This window comes from Prionailurus bengalensis, chromosome C1 (assembly GCF_016509475.1).
Source record: "Prionailurus bengalensis isolate Pbe53 chromosome C1, Fcat_Pben_1.1_paternal_pri, whole genome shotgun sequence".
Lineage (NCBI taxonomy): Eukaryota > Metazoa > Chordata > Mammalia > Carnivora > Felidae > Prionailurus > Prionailurus bengalensis.
In genome coordinates, this window is record NC_057345.1 from 42926765 (window position 1) to 42939771 (window position 13007).

A 13007-nucleotide genomic window follows, 5' to 3' on the forward strand; every position below is an offset into this window, starting at 1 on the left:
GCTGCTAGAATTCCTTTTATTTGTCTCTTGCTGATTTTCTTCCTGTCCTTATCAAATTCCTCTGCTCCTCAAATCTCCAAGTGCTTTCTGTTCCAAGCCTTTCAGGATCCCTCAACTTCCTTGCTCTTGTCTCAGAGAAGTGTTATTGTTCTTCCCATAGGCAAAAAGGGCCTCTTCCTTTCCAAGGCCAGGCTCTCCTCTTTGAATGCTTTTGTTACCAACCACTTTCTGTAACTTTGTTCTAAATATTAAGTATACCTTCTCCCTTTAGAGTCTTTTCATCTTTGCCTTTCTATTGACTCCTGTCTGTTAGCAAACATGTTCAGCTCTGACAGATGATAAACATTTATTTTTCTTATTGCCTTATTTTCTTTCATAATGAGCCTTTTATAATGGGACACTTTTGTTTATCTATGCTGAAATATTTGTCTTGGTTTTTGACTTCACCCCTGAGGTCAGGTAAAGCCAAGAGCAATCTGATTATGAAATATTGTCTTTATTTTGTTCTTATTCTCTTTAACCCTGATGTAGCTGTCAACACTAATTGGCTCCCCTTTTCTCCTGAAATTCTTGGTAATTATTTATTTTTTCTTTCTTTTTTTAATTAAAAAAAATTTTTTTAATGTCTATTTGTTTTTGAGAGAGAGAGAGACAGAGCACGAACAGGGAAGGGGGTGGGGGGCAGAGACAGACGGAGACTCAGAATCTGGAACAGGCTCCAGGCTCTGAGCTGTCAGCACAAAGCCTGATGCTGGGCTCAAACCCATGAACTGCGAGATCATGACCTGAGCCGAAGTCAGATGCTTAACCAATTGAGCCACCCAGGCACCCCTAATTTTTTTTAATGTTTATTTATTTTGGAGAAAGAGCCAGAGTGTGAGCAGGGGAGGAGCAAAGAGAGAGGGAGACACAGGATCCCAAGCAGGCTCTGGGCTCTGAGTTGTCAGCACAGAGCCCAACATGGGGCTCAAACTCATGAGCCATGAGCTCATGACCTGAGCTGAAGTTGGACACTTAACTGACTGAGCCACCCAGGTGCCCCATCTTTCTTTCTTTTTTTTAATGTTTATTTATTTTTTATTTTTATTTATATATTTAAAAAAATTTTTTAATGTTTATTTATATTTGAGAGAGAGAAAGAGATAGTGCGTGAGCAGGGGAGGGGCAGAGAGAGAGAGACGGAGACAGAATCTGAAGCAGGCTCCAGGCTTTGAGCTGTCAGCACAGAGCCTGACATGGGGCTTGAACCTGCAAGCCATGAGATTATGATCTGAGCCGAAGTCAGACGCTCAACTGATTGAGCCCCCCAGGCGCCCCTTTTTAATGTTTATTTTTGAGAGAGAGAGAGAGAGAGACAGAGCACAAGCAGGGGAGGGGCAAAGAGAGAGGGAGCTACAGAATCCAAAGTAGGCTCCAGGCTCTGAGCTGTCAGCACGGATGCAGGGCTTGAACTCACAAACTGCAAGATCATGACCTGAGCCAAAGTCAGACACTTAACCGGCTGAGGCACCCGGGCATCCCTATTTATTTATTTTTTTTCACACTTTTGGTTCCACAAAGGATATGTGACACACTTCTTTTCAGAATCGATTATATTCTGTTTTACAAGCTCTTGAGTCTCTTCTATCTGTCCTTTCACTTTTCTTTCTCTGTCTGGAATATCATTTCTGTTGTGAAAATTCCATTGTTTTTAAGGCCCATCTTGAGTACCGTCTCCCTTTAAATATCCACAGCACTTTGCACCTCCTGCACCCTTATCTAGTTTTGGTTTAGTTGTAGTGTATCCACATTTTTATTCCCCTCATATGAAATCTTTGAGGCCTAAGACTGTGACATCACTCCACTCGTCTAAGGATCTCTGTCATAGAGAGTGAATGTTTCTTGAATTGAATCACATAAAAAGGTGTTAAGATGTTGAATTTTTTAGTTTCCTCCTAAATGTGATCATTAGTCTGTACTGTCTTCTGGAATTCCGTCCAGTTCATATTTGCAGTTGAAAACTCTCAGTAAAATCCAAACTTTAAAGTTACTTTATAGCTACTTGAGTCAGCATATTAGTGTAACTCTCTAATTTGCTCGGATTAGGTTATGAATTTGGGGAAATAAATTCTATTTTAAACATGGAATTCTCATAGTTCTTTTAATTTCAGGAGACTAAGTAATTGGGAGATTGAATTGTTCAAAATAATTACAGTGATATTTCTGGGAAAGCAGAAGTATGAACAAATCCAGCTGGTGTACAGGTTTCCCTTGCTATCCAAAAGTAAAGCATTCCTATGAAACTTTTTTTAAGCCAAAATGGTATAAAGCAAAGAAGCAATTACCATTACTTTATATGGAAAAATTCTTGAGTATTCCCAGACCCCCCAAATAACCTCTTTTATGCTTTTCTGATACCTTAGGACACATCTTACTAACAGATGCACAAAATAAATTGAGATAAAGCACAGGTGTTCACAGATACAGTTCAAAGCTGTGGTTCCCTGCTGAGTGTAGTTCTTGGGGAAAGAGCTTGGGGACAGTGCCACTCTCCACACATGCACTGCCTCTGTGATGGCTTGCTGCAAAACGAACATTGAACTCTGTCGTCTCTTTTTGCTTCTTCTTTGGTAAAAGCCAAAATCCTCTTTGGATTTCTTTTGGTTAGCGAAAACAGGTACTAATGTAGGTCTTTTGTAGAAGCAAAATGGCATAACATGGAACGTTTGAAAAACAGCTATACCTGTACTAGTGACTAATAAGAATTAATGACTAATAACAGAGAAGGACAGATATCATATATTTTCACTCATATGTGGAACTTGAGAAACTTAACAGAGACCATAGGGGAAGGGAAGGGGAAAAAATAGTTATAAACAGAAAGGAAGGGAGGCAAACCACAAGAGACTCTTAAATATAGAGAACAAACTGAGGGTGAATGGAGGCTGGGGGAGAGGGGAAAATGGGAGATGGGCATTGAGGAGGACACTTGTTGGGATGAGCACTGGGTGTTGTATGTAAGCCAATTTGACAATAAATTATATTCATAAAAAAAAGAATGACTAATAAGAAAATATTGAAGGTAGTACCGATAGTTTTAGTGATCCAACATAACTCACGACAAAGGCCAAAGTTGGGAAAACGATTCTAAATCTGATGGCACAAATATATAGTTTTAAAGCGAGGTTGTGGTTTCACTTTAAATGAAGTCATTTTAAGGCACTATTTTAGGATTCCTGGACCCAGTTCCAACATGGGGAGTGGGAACTCCCACTCCCCATCCCCAAATACCAAACAATTCTTGGACACCAGTAGGTCTGAATTCAACTCCTCTGACACCATCTACCCAGAGATAGCATCACATTCCACAGCTTAAGTGTTAGGTACCACACTGACCCACACCCACCACTTCAGATGCCAGTCAAAAACCTCAGACTGGCTACAGTTTGGAGGTTTCAATGACTTCCTCCTTAGGTTTGATTAATTTGCTAGATTAGTAGCAAATTGCTAGGCTCACAGAACTCAGAAAAACACTTACTTATATTTACCAGTGTATTAAAGGATATGATAAAGGATACGAATCAACAATAAGATAAAGAGATAAATAGGGCGAGGTCCCAAACAAAGGAGCTTGGGGCCTGGTTGATTTGGTGGTATGAGGAAGGGTTCTGGTTTCCTAAGTGTGGAAGTTCTCTGAAAAGGACCAAAAGCTGTCCTCTTGGGTTTTTATGGAGGCTTTAGTACATAGTCATAATTGACCAAGTCAACAGCCATGGGCCAGCCTCCAGCTCCTCTCCCCTCCCATATGGTAGTGGTGTGTGGTGGGGTCCAAAGTCACCTTCATTAATAATAAGACGCTCAGTTTACCTTTATGACTTTGAAGCATTTTCAGGAACTGTGGATGAAGACCAAATCTATCTGAGAAATATATTTTAGTCATCTGATGACCAAATAATATTTCTTTTTTTTTTTTAATTTTTTTTTTCAACGTTTATTTATTTTTGGGACAGAGAGAGACAGAGCATGAACGGGGGAGGGGCAGAGAGAGAGGGAGACACAGAATCAGAAACAGGCTCCAGGCTCTGAGCCATCAGCCCAGAGCCTGACGCGGGGCTCGAACTCACGGACCGCGAGATCGTGACCTGGCTGAAGTCGGATGCTTAACCGACTGCGCCACCCAGGCGCCCCAGTATTTCTTATAAATCATTATATTGCAGATACCCATTGTACATGATCTGATTTACTTAGTTTCTAATTTAGCTAACTTTGATGGAGCAATTGCTACATGGTTAGGCCCCCAGAATGGTCCTCTGTGTATGTGGGGAAGGCAGACATAGGTTTTTCAAAATGCTGTAGAAGCCCAGAGGAAGAAATTATTATGAAGAAGGTAAATTTAAACTGATAAGAGCAGATACTACACTTGATCTTAGCCAAAAGGTCGAGAAGTGATGAAGAAGGTTAATTTAAACCAGATGACTAGGATTGCCCAGCAAAGGGTAGAGAAAGGATATTCCAGGCAGGTACGTAGATGGGTACAGAGAGTTGAGATACAAGGTTTGATGAGTAGTTGTACTGTGTGGGTGCAGAGTAGATTATTTTGTGTGTGCCTTGGTAGATGGGCAGAGTCAATAGTGTGCAGGTGACAGAAGATACATTTGTAACTAGACTGGGTATGGTTTTGAAACCTTCAAATGCTCCCTTCAGGAGTTTGGAATTTAGCCCACAGAATTAGTTTTAACAGAAGATCATGTGATTATATTGTGCCTTAAGCAGATCAGTCTGGCATTAGTTTGAGTTGATAGGTGGAGAGACCAGAGGTCAGGAATCCTCTCAGGAGGCAGTTGCAGCAGGGTGGATAAGAAATGGTCAGTGCCGGGGCACCTGGGTGGTTCAGCCGGTTAAGTGTCTGCCTCTTGATTTCGGCTCAGGTCATGATCTCACAGTTTGTGAGACTGAGCCCCGCACTGGGCTTAGCACAGAGAGGGGAGTCTGCTTGGGATTCCTCTCTCTCTCCCTCCCTCCCTCTCTCTCTGTCTCAAAATAAATAAACATTTAAAAAAAATGTTCAGTGCTGCAGTAGGAACTGAGAAAATGAGAAGTCATATTTAAGGGCGGTGACCAATTGCATTTAATTTATAGTTAAACTTTTCTGTCTTTTAAGTTAGATCAATTTTGAACAGTATTTTTCTTTTCTGCTATTACAGTCTGGTTTTGAGTTGTATCTTGCATAAATTGAGGTCTGCTGTCAGTCTGTTCAGGTTGCTATAACAAAATTTGTCCTTGGCCCCCAAAATTCATGTCTTTATCATGTCATCAACTCAAAAGTCTTAAGTCCACAGTGTCATTTAAATATCTCAATCACATATGGATGAGACTCAAGGTGTGTTTCATCCTAAGGCAAATTCTTCCCCAGCTGTGAACCTGGGAGATCAAACATGATATGTGCTTCCAAAGTAGAATTCCGGGACTGGAACAGGATAGACACTCCCATTCTGAAAGGGAGAAATAGGAAAGAGAGAGTCCTGAGCAAATCCAAACTCCAACAGGGAAAACATCATTATACCTTAAGGTTTGAAAATAATCCTTGTCTCCATGTTCTGCCCTCTAGGTACTTTGAGATGAAGGTCCTGCCTTCTAAACACACTGGGGTGGGGGGTGGGCCCCCAAGGCTCTAGGCAGCCCTGCTCCTATGGGTTTGCTGGACACAGCTCATTTTGTGGCTCTGATTGTCTAGAATTGCACATGGGTGACTTTGCTGGTCTGGGGTCATGGACATGGCTTCACCCCCAAGGTTCCATTGGGTGTTGCCCTAGTGGGGACTCTCAATGGTGGCCTCACTCCCATGGTGGTTCTCTGCCTGGACCCTGAGGATCTTGGAGGCATCCCTAGAAATTTAGGAGGAGGCAGTCATGACCCTACAGCTTTGCTGGGTGCAGCATATGCTTCACCAGAGCCTGTCAGAGCCCAGCCTAGGGTGGCAGAGGAATGGGATGTTAGAATGAGGGGGAGCAGAGCCCATGAAGTGAGATGGCACTGGGCAGTGGTGACTCTTCCTTTCTTAAATTGTTCTGCCCCTAAGGTCCTTGCACTCTGGGTTTGTGAAGGGAGGGGTAGCTCTGATGATCTCCTTGCCTTTGGGGTCGTTTTTCCATTGCCTTGGACAATAGGTCTTGGTTTGTGTGAGATAACAGAAAACATAAATATTTGGACTTTGACCCTGTTTCCTGACACAGGGCTCCTGAAACCCTTGTAAATTCTCAAGTTCACCAGAAGCATCTTTTGTTTAGTGAGATGACTCTGGGTGGGCTCCTACATGACCCTGGTATGGGGACTGGTCACCAGAAACACCAAGCCTTGATTAGAAGCTTGAAACTTTCAGTCCCACTCCCCATCTTCCAGAGAGGAGCTGGAAATGCAATTAATGATCATGCCTACTATTAAGAACAAAAGTTCAACTCAGTTTATTAAGTGATTCATGAATCAGGCAGCATCCCATTAGCAAGTAGAGGGAAGCTCCTTAATTTAGACCAGTTTTGAATATGAGTATTGACTTTGTATTATAACACTCTATTCATTTTATGTAAGTTGAGAGCTTTTGCAATACAGATGGAGGATAGATTTGCATTCTATACTCTGTTAAATAAAACCTATGTATGTATGTATGTATGTATGTATGTATGTATGTATGGGAAAAGCATGAGCTGGGAAGGGCAGAGGAAAAGGGAAAGAGAGAATCCCAAGCAGGCTCTGCACTGTTGGCACAGAGCCCCTTGCAGGGGCTTGATCTCACCAACCATGAGATCATGACCTGAGCCACGATCAAGAGATGCTTAACCAACTAAGCCACTCAGGTGCCCCAATGAAACCTATTTTTAAAACCCAACTTTGTTTTCGTTTTTGTTTTTTTTTAATTAAGGTATAATGTACATATAGTAAAAGTCACCTTTTTAATGCATAGTTCTGCAAGTTTTGTCCAACATATACATTCATGTAACTACCACTATAATCATGATACAGAACAGTTCTATCACTTCCCAAAATTCCTTGTTCACCTTTGTAGTCAACCCTTCCCCCTCCCCTCCAGCTCCTGGCAACCACTGATCTGTTTTGTGCCCCTGCAGTTTTCCCTTTCCAGAATATCATGTGAAAAGAACCAAAAAGGCTTTGAGTCTGTCTTCTTTCATTGGTCATAATTCATTTGAGATTCATCCATGTTATTGCACATACTGGTAACTCGTTCCTTATCGATGAGTGGCAGGCATTCCATTATATGGATGTACCACAGATTGTTTATCCATTCCTTGGTTGAGGCTTTTTTATTTTATTTTATTTTATTTTATTTTAATTTTTTATAATTTGACATAAAGACTTTTTTTTTCAATATAATTTATTGTCAAATTGGCTAACATAGTGTATACAGTGTGCTCTTGGTTTGGGGGGTAGATTCCTGTGATTCATTGCTTATATACAACACCCAGTGCTCATCCCCAACAAGTGCCCTTCTCAATGCTCATTACCCATTTTCCCCTCTCCCCTGCCCCCCGCCCCCATCAACCCTCAGTTTGTTTTCTGCATTTAAGAGTCTCTTACGGTTTGCCTCTCTCCCTCTCCGTAACTATTTTTTTCCCGTTCCCTCCCCCATGGTCTCTGTTAAGTTTCTCAAGTTCCACATATGAGTGAAAACATATGATATCTGTCTTTCTCTGACCGAGTTATTTCACTTAGCCTAATACCCTCCAGTTCCATCCATGTTGTTGCAAATGGCAGGATTTTATTCTTTCTTATTGCCAAGTAGTATTCCATTGTATATATAAACCACATCTTCTTTATCCATTCATCAGCTAATGGACATTTAGGCTCCTTTCATAATTTGGCTGTTGTTGAAAGTGCTGCTATAAACATTGGGGTACATGTGCCCCTATGAATCAGCACTCATGTATCCTTTGGATAAATCCCTAGTAGTGCGATTGCTGGGTTGTAGGGTAGTTCTATTTTTAATTTTTTGAGGAATCTCTACACTGTTTTCCAGAGTGGCTGCACCAGTTTGCATTACCACCAGCAGTGCAATGGGAATTCCTGAGTTGTTAATTTTAGCCACTCTTACCGGTGTGAAGTGGTATCTCATTGTAGTTTTGATTTGTATTTCCCTGATGATGAGTGATGTTGGGCATCTTTTCATGTGTCGCTTGGCCATCTGGATGTCTTCTCTGGAAAAGCGTCTATTCATGTCTTCTGCCCATTTTTTCACTGGATTATTTGTTTTTCGGGTGTTGAGTTTGTTAAGTTCTTTATAGATTTTGGATACTAACCTTTTATCCGATATTTCATTTGCAAATATCTCCTCCCATTCTGTTGGTTGCCTTTTAGTTTTGTTGATTGTTTCCTTTGCTGTGCAGAAGCTTTTTATCTTGATGAGGTCCCAGTAGTTCATTTTTGCCTTCAATTCCCTTGCCTTTGGAGATGTGTCAAGTAAGAAATTGCTGTGGCTGAGGTCAGAGATGTTTTTTCCTGCTTTCTCCTCAAGGGTTTTGATGGTTTCCTGTCTCACATTCAGATCCTTCATCAATTTTGAGTTTATTTTTGTGAATGGTGTAAGAAAGTGGTCTAGTTTCATTCTTCTGCATGTTGCTGTCCAGTTCTCCCAGCACCATTTGTTAAAGAGACTGTCTTTTTTCCATTGGATACTCTTTCCTGCTTTGTCAGGGATTAGTTGGCCGTACATTTTTGGGTCCAATTTTGGGTTTTTTATTCTGTTCCATTGGCCTATGTATCTGTTTTTGTGCCAATACCATACTGTCTTGATGATTACAGCTTTGTAGTAGAGGCTAAAGTCTGGGATTGTGATGCCTCCTGCTTTGGTTTTCTTTTTCAACATAACTTTGGCTATTTGGTGTCTTTTGTGGTTCCATACAAATTTTAGGATTGTTTGTTCTAGCTTTGAGAAGAATGCCTGTACAATTTTGATTGGGATTGCATTGAACGTGTAGATTGCTTTGGGTAGTATTGACATTTTAACAATATTTATTCTTCCAATCCATGAGCACAGAATATTTTTCCATTTCTTTATATCTTCTTCAATTTCCTTCATAAGCTTTCTATAGTTTTCAGCACACAGATCTTTTACATCTTGGGTTAGGTTTCTTCCTAGGTATTTTATGGTTCTTGGTGCAATTGTGAATGAGATCGATTTCTTGATTTCTCTTTCTGTTGCTTCATTATTGGTGTATAGAAATGCAACCAATTTCTGTACATTGATTTTGTATCCTGCAACTTTGCTGAATTCATGTATCAGTTCTAGCAGCTTTTTGGTGGAATCTTTTGGGTTTTCCATGTAGAGTATCATGTCATCTGTGAAAAGTGAAAGTTTGACTTCTTCTTTGCCAATTTGAATGCCTTTTATTTCATTTTGTTGTCTGAGTGCTGAGGCTAGGACTTCCAACACTATGTTAAACAACAGTGGTGAGAATGGACATCCCTGTCGTGTTCCTGATCTCAGGGGGAAATCTCTCAGTTTTTCCCCATTGAGGATGGTATTAGCCATGGGCTTTTCATATATGGCTTTTATGATGTTAAGCTATATTCCTTTTATCCCGACTTTCTTGAGGGTTTTTATTGAGAAAGTATGCTATATTTTGTCAAATGCTTTTCTGCATCTATTGACAGGATCATATGATTCTTATCCTTTTTTTTATTAATGTGATGTATCACATTGATTGATTTGCAAATATTGAACCAGCCCTGCAGCCCAGGAATGAATCCCACTTGATCATGGTGAATAATTCTTTTAATATGCTGTTGAATTCAATTTGCTAGTATCTTGTTGAGAATGTTTGCATCCATGTTCATTAGGGATATTGGCCTGTAATTCTCCTTTTTTGTGGGGTCTCTGTCTGTTTGGGGAATCAAGGCTTCATAGAATGAGTCTAGAGGCTTTCCTTCCATCTCTGTTTTTTGAAACAGCTTAAGAAGGATAGGTATTAACTCTGCTTTAAATGTCTGGTAAAATTCCCCTAGGAAGCCATCTGGCCCAGGACTCTTTATTTGTTGGGAGATTTTTTTTGTTCAATTTCTTTGCTGGTTATGGGTCTGTTCAAATTTTCTATTTCTTCCTGTTTGAGTTTTGGTAGTCTGTGGGTGTCTAGGAATTTGTCCATTTCTTCCAGGTTGTCAGTTTGTTGGCATATAATTTTTCATAGTATTCTCTGATAATTGTTTGTATTTCTGTGGTGTTGGTTGTGATCGCTCCTCTTTCATTCATGATTTTATCTTATTGGGTCCTCTCTCTTTTCTTTTTAAGAAGTCTGGCTAGTGGTTTATTAATTTTGTTTATTTTTCAAAAAACCAGCTCTTAGTTTCATTAATCTGTTCTGTGTGTGTGTGTGTGTGTGTGTGTGTGTGTGTGTGTTTGATTCTATATTGTTTATTTCTGCTGTAATCTTTATTATTTCTCTTCTGCTCCTGGCCTTGGGATTTCTTTGCTGTTCTGCTTCTAGTTCCTTCTAGTGTGCTATTATTAGATTTTGTATTTGGGATTTTTCTTGTTTCTTGAGATAGGCCTGGATTGCAATGTATTTTCCTCTTAGGACTGCCCTTGCTGCATTTCAAAGGATTTGGACTGTTGTGTTTTCATTTTCATTTGCTTTCATATATTTTTTGATTTCTTCTTTAATTGCCTGGTTGACCCATTCATTCTTCAGCAGGATGTTCTTTAATCTCCGTCCATTTGGAGGCTTTTTCTTGTGGTTGATTTCAAGCTTCATAGTGTTGTGATCTGAAAATATGCATGGTATGATCTCGGTTCTTTTATGTTTATTGAGGGTTGTTTTGTGACCCAGAATATGATCTGTCTTGGAGAATGTTCCATGTGCACTCAAGAAGAATGTGTATTCTGCTTTTGGATGAAAAGTTCTGAATATATCTGTCGAGTCCATTTGGTCCAGTGTATCATTCAGGGCCATTGTTTCTTTATTGATTTTTTGCCTAGATGATCTGTCCATTGCTGTAAGTGGAGTATTCAGGTCACCTGCAATTACCGTATTCTTATCAGTAAGATTGCTTATGTTTATGATTAATTGATTTATATATTTGGGTGCCTCCAAATTGGGTGCATAAACATTTATAATTGTGAGCTCTTCTTGATGGATAGACCCCATAATTATGATGATATGATGCCCTTTTTCATGGTTGAGGCATATTTAGATTGCTCCAGTTTTGTTGTTGTTGTTTTGTTTATGGAAAATTACCTAAATTAGCTTGAAAGTTTAACTCAATGTGTGAAAACCCTAAGTGATATAAGAATTTAAAAGTTAGAAGTAAAGGTGTATCCATGTAATGATTACAGCTGTATATATGCTTGTAAACTAGAAGGACCAGAAGAAGCAATATGGAAAATTGAGTATAGGAAACTAGTTTGAGTGATAGGATTATAGGTGATTAGCTTTTTCATTTTCTAAATTTTTATTTTAACTACAACCCTTTATTTTGACATAATTGAAAACATACAGGGAAGAATAATAAGAATACTACAAGGAACTCCTATATACCTTGTACTCAATTTTACTATTTGTGCTTACATTTTGCCCCATTTGCTTTTTTTTTTTTTTTTAACATTTTATTTATTTTTGAGAGACAGAGAGAGAGCACAAGCAGGGAAGGGACAGAGAGAGATGGAGACAGAATCTTAAGCAGGGTCCAGGCTCTGAGCTATCAGCCCACAGCCTGACGCGGGGCTCGAACCCATGAATCGTGAGGTCATAACCTGAGCCGAAGTCAGCTGCTTAACTGACTGAGCCACCCAGGCGCCCCTGCCCCATTTACTTTATCTCTTTTTCTCTACATACATTTATATATGTGCATATTTTTTTCTGAAGTAGTTGGAGGTTGGAGACCTTATGCCCCTTTATCCCTAAATAATTTTTTTATAAATTTTTAAAGTTTTTATTTATGTATTTTGAGAGACAGAGCAAGTGAGGGAGGGGCAGAGAGAGAGAGAGGAAAAGAGAGAATCCCAAGCAGGCTCTGCACTATCAGCATGAAGCCCAATATGGGGCTCAAACTCACGAGCCATAAGATCATGACCTGAGCCCAAACCGAGAGTTGGACGCTTAACCGACTGGGCCACCCAGGCGCCCCATACTTTATCCCTAAATAATTTAATGTATGTTTCTAAAAACAAGGACATTCTCTTAATCACAGTATAGTTTTCAAAATCAGGAAATTTAATATACATAACATACTAATAATACCTAATCCAACAAACATTCAAAATTTGACAATTGTTCCAATAATATCTTTATAAAAGATACTATAAACTTCATTTTTTTCTCCTTGTTTAGATTCTAACCTAGGATCCTGAATGCATTTAGTTGTCATGTCTCTTTAGCTTTCTTTAATCTGAAACAACTCCTTAGCCTTTCTTTGTAATTCTTGGTATTGACTTTTTTGAAGAGTACAAGTACATTCCTTAGGAGTAGAATGTTTCTCAGTTTGCGTTTGTCTGATGTTTCCTCATAATTAGATTCAGATTGTACATGTTTTTTGCAAAAAATACCACTGAAGTGATGATATCCTTCTTAGCACATCATATCTGGAGGCAAGATAAAGAAGTTTCCCCTGCTATCTGAAAATAGAGCATTCCTATGAAACCTTTCAAAAGTTGAAATGGTGCAGAGTGAAGAAGCAATTACCATGTTGTAGCAGCTAAAATCCTCTTTGGGTTTTTTGTTTTGTTTTGTTTTGTTTTTGGTCAGCAAAAACAGAGGTTAATGTTGGTCTTTCATAAAAGCAAAGTGACGTAAAGGGAACCGTTGGATAGCAGAGGATACTTGTATCTGTGGCCTGTGGGAGCTTGTAGTCTGGACTCTGCTCCATGAAGTATCAAGATACTTTGTACACTGAAAAGTGCTACTTATCAGTGTATCAGTTAGTATTTTATCATATGCAATTAGGAAGTGACAAGCTTAGAAAAGGGCACAGTGATGATTAAAAGTTGCAAAGTTAGACAAATGAAATGGGCTTGTGGAGAACTA

General features: G+C 39.5%; 1 protein-coding gene and 1 pseudogene across 1 annotated transcript in view; one reads left to right on the top strand and one right to left on the bottom strand.

The window, feature by feature from the left end:
- Positions 1–13007, top strand: part of SCP2 (sterol carrier protein 2) — a 118274-nt gene that overhangs the window by 78542 nt on the left and 26725 nt on the right. The gene's annotated exons all lie outside the window — the stretch shown is intronic.
- On the bottom strand, positions 4313–4429 carry LOC122482170 (annotated as a pseudogene).